We start from the raw sequence: 4,589 nt of genomic DNA on the forward strand, positions 1-4,589 counted from the left end.
CATTGGAAGAACTGTCAACCTGAAATTTTAATGAAAACAGTTAATACAACAAAATACCATTAATCAGAATAGAGGAGCTGTAGCTCATGATACTGCACAGAAAACACTGAACTACCCCAGAAAAGGGGCTGGAAACAGTGTTTATATAGAATGTCAAGGTACAGATAATGACTAGGTTGCTAGTTGGAGGGATTATATAGCTCACAGTTTGACCAGATAATTTTTTTGGGGATACCATGCAAAAGACCATAAAGAAAGCTTGGAAAGAGAAAAGATTTAGTACAGAGAACTGTGAGACACTAAGAGTTTAAGGAGGTGAGCTAGATAAAGAACCAGTAAAGGAGATAGGCAAGAACTAGTCAGATGGATACAGGAAACCAGGAGTGAGTAGTGCCATGAAAACGTAGAGAGAAAGAATATCAAGGAAGAAAAGGTGATCAGCTTTGTTAAAGCCTGCAGAGAAGTCAAGAAGGATGAAGACTGAGAAAAGACGATGAGAATTTGTGATATTTGATAGGCTCTTGGTTTCAAGAAAGATCTGGGTTCAGGTTTTATCTCCTTGGATAAGTCATTCATCCTACTTAATACTCATGTCACCTCTGAGATTTAAATTTAGGACAGTTGCTGATAAAAGGAACTCCCTCCACAGGTAGTTTTTCCTTTACTGATGATACCACATTTTGATACAACCTTTTTAAAAAATGCATGGAACCAAGATGGCAGATAGGTCAGAAAGTTGCCTGAGCTGCCCTCAGTTTCCCCTCAAAAAGAACATTAAATCAAGGCTCTAAAGAAATTCTGAAGTGACAGAACCCCAAAAAAGGCAGAGTGAAGCAATATTTCAGCCTAAGATAATTTACAAGCCCACTTGGGCTAAAGGGGAGCACATCCCAATACAGACAGTATCAGGCAAGCCAATGAGAGGCTCCTAGCCACAGTACAGAACAGCAACCAAGGTCTCTTATACCTGGATCAGCAAGCTACTGGCACAGCAGGTCACCTGTGAGTCCACCAGACAAGTGCAGAAGGCTACTTGGTAGCTGGGGAATGCTGGAACAACAGTGACTAAGCCACTCCAGCATAGTGGGCAAGTTTCCAGCAGTTAAGACCCCAGATCAGAAAGCCAGTAACTAGGTCTCAAACTTTCAGCACAAGAAACTTGGAATACTAACCCCTTTGTCCCAGAGGGAGACTTCAAATTTCTAAAATAAGCCAAAAAACTCCAACGATTCCTAACCATAGAAAGCTACTATGGCAACAGAAAAGATCAAAACACAAACTCAGAATTCAACATTGTCAAAATGTCTACATATGAAGCCTCAAAGGGGAATATGAACTGGTTTCAAGCTCAACAGGTTCTCTTGGGAGAACACAAAAATGATTATAAAGGAAGAGACTAAAAGAAATGAGAGTTATGCAGGAGAATTAAAGGGAAAAAGTCAACAGTCTAGGAAAGGAAGCACAGTAATTAACTGAAGAAACAACTCCTTAAAAAATAGAACTGGCCAAATGGGGGGAAAATTCATTGAAGAAAACAACTCCTGTAAAAGTAGAAATGGCCAGTTGGAAAACCAGGAGAAGATTGTACCCAGTAACAGATAACATTGTGCAGTGAGCAACTCTGAAAGACATAACTCTTCCCAGCAATAAAATAATCCAAAACAATTCCAAAAGACTTGAAATGGAAAATGCTATCTATATCTGGTGGGAGGGCATCCAGGAGGAAGTATAGAGTCTGAATGGGGATTGAAGCATGCTATTCTCACTTTCTTTTTTCTCTATTATTTTGATTCTTTTTTCATAATATGACTAAAATGGAAATATGTTTAATATGATTGTACATGTATAGTTTATATCAGATCACTTGCTATCTTGGAGAGGAAGGCAGAAAGGAGGGAGAAAAAATGGAACTCAAAATTGTACAAAAATTAATATTTAAAACTACATTACATATAATTGACAAAAAATAAAGCTGAATACTTTTGCAGAAAACATTTCTTTTTAAAGTCCTTATGTGTGTGTGTGTATGTGTGTGTATGTGTGTGTGTGTGTATGTGTGTGTGTGTGTGTGTGTGTGTGTGTGTGTGTGTGTGTTTTAAAGAAAGCCTGTGAATCTGGGGAGGGGAGATTTGGGGAGATTTGGGGAGATTCACAAAATAATCAGAGGCCAGAGTGACAATATCTGGTCAGCTCTAGGAAATTCGTTGACCTAGGAACCAAAACCAGGTCAGGATCAGTAAGTTCTTAGTCAATTGTGTTTATCAGCACTATTAGCAATGAAATCATCCATCTTTTGTAAGAAAGATACTGAGGTCAGAGAATATTTGGTAATCTAGTTTAGTTTAAATGCTAAATATATAATGTGAACAATATGAAACAAACAGGAAAACATAAATGAGAGTCAGAATGAGTAGAGTTTCAATTGGCTGACAGAATTTTGCATTAGAGGACGTAGAGAGTTAATGAAGATTTTCAATCAAGAAAGAACTGCACCTTGGAAAGTCTATTTTGTCAGCTCTGTTAGATTGAAGAGGAAAAAGACTAGAAATATCAATATTAGATAAAGCTACTATTATAATAGGCTCTGGCTGACTAACTTGGGTACTTATTCTGTGATAAATAGAATGGATACACCACATTTTTGTGGAGGTAGAACCAACAATACTAGACAGCTGATTGAAAATTAGAGATGAGCACTGAGGAATAATCAAGGTATCCCCAAGTTTATGAACCTGAGTGACTGAGAGAAATTTTCTTAACAAAAATGTAAACAAATTTGGAAGAAATGGAATATATAATAAATAAAATAATTTATATTTTGGACATGTGTTTGAGAGGTCATTGGGATATACAAGTAGTAATATAGCATTGAAGTGTAGAAGAAAATTTAGAACTAAATAAATACATGTATGAGTCATTACTATAGAAATGATACCTAAACCCATCAAAGCAGAAGAAATCACCAAAGTAGAGAATGTAGAAATAAAACAGAAGAGGAACTAAGCAGAACCTTAGGTGAGATATTTGGATAAATCCAGGAAGGGAGACTGAGTGGTAAGAGATACAAGTAGGAAGAAATAGAGGGAAGACAGAATTATTAAAAAGACATGTTCAAAGGAAATGAGGAAAGATACTCTTCCCACATCAAGGGACTAGAATAATAGAGAGTGAATTTTTTCATTTATATGGGGAACTCCTGGTGTGGACATCTTCCCTGGAGAGAAATTGGCAATTCTTTTCTAACTTATCTTCTTGGGAAGTTGAATAGGGCACTGAAAAGTCAAGTGACTTGCCCAGGTATAAATGAAAGGTGAAAGTAACACCAAACTGGCAGGAGATACTAAGTTCTAATCTAGGTTTTGCCATTATCTACTTTGGACAAGTGAACTTTATGAGTCAAAGACTCCCCTATCAGCAGCCTCAAAATGCAGCACATAAAGGTGTTTAATACATTACTGGATGAATGAATGTGAGAAGGGGCTTCAGTTTTAGTACTTTACAATTGATGTGTAATGTATCAGGTCGTGTGTGTGTGTGTATTTAATTTTAAAAAAAATTTAAAAAATATAAAATAATAGATAGTTAAAAAAAAAGTCATAGCAGAACATTAGAGAGAATTTAACATAAAACAATAAATTTCCATTAAAAGAAAACTTATACAGACCCCACCTGGTCACTAGACTGGAAGTGCTTGAGTCTCTGATGGGAGCCAGTACCTTCTGCTCCCCAGAAACCTAGACCAAAGTGACAATATTTTGGCATTCCACTTCTCTCTCACGGACCCTGACACCAAACTAATTGAAACCTGGCATTAATCCCCAGAAGGAGTCAATTAAAGGAGTCCGAAAAAAACAAAACACAGATATTGCATATGAAGTTATCTATTATATCAAGGTTAATGGCTTCTGAAAAAAAAAAAAAAACCTATGAAATTAAGAATGAAGCTGATAGAACATTGATCTATCTAATTCTTTATATTTCTGAGTGCTTAGAGAAATTCCAAAATTGCAACTCAAAAAACAATGGAGAAAACAAAATATATACACTGGGAATAATTTTCTTATTCCTAGAGAGCCAAGATTCCCTCTTAATGCTATTTATGCCAAACATGAAAATGAGCAAGAAGGTGAAGTGATGAAAGCCTATTTACAGCAACTATGGCAAGAAACTGGCCTGAGCTTTGTGAGAAAGTCTTTGATCCTCCAAGGGACAAACCTAGCAAGTGGTGGACTTGCTTTTGTGAAGAGTCAGATCACAAGTCTTTTCAGGCCTGGGCAGTGACCTAATCTAGTATAGTCATTCACATTGCAGAAGCATCTGATATTTGGCAACAAGACACACACAGTTCTTGACCTTTATTTTATAAGATTTTATGCCAAGGAAGAGGAGACATGTTCTTACTGAAAAAGTCCTGTATTAAGAATATTGGAGTTAAAGGATCACTAAGAATTGTTGCAATGTTAAGCTGACACTTAATATTAATAAAAAGATTTATTACAACAACAAAAAAGAAATAGGAAACCTTTATAAAAGAAGTCAAAGAAGGCTACAATTAAGTGTGGAAATAGAGAGATAGAAAAAAACAGACA

At 36.2% G+C, this 4,589-nt stretch overlaps 1 pseudogene; it reads left to right on the forward strand.

Annotated features, from left to right (window-relative positions):
• The first annotated feature begins 716 nt into the window (after positions 1-716).
• On the forward strand, positions 717-4,286 carry LOC141552746 (actin-related protein 2/3 complex subunit 3 pseudogene; annotated as a pseudogene).
• Positions 4,287-4,589: the final 303 nt, after the last annotated feature.

This window comes from Sminthopsis crassicaudata, chromosome 2, assembly GCF_048593235.1.
Source record: "Sminthopsis crassicaudata isolate SCR6 chromosome 2, ASM4859323v1, whole genome shotgun sequence".
In the NCBI taxonomy this organism is placed as follows: domain Eukaryota; kingdom Metazoa; phylum Chordata; class Mammalia; order Dasyuromorphia; family Dasyuridae; genus Sminthopsis; species Sminthopsis crassicaudata.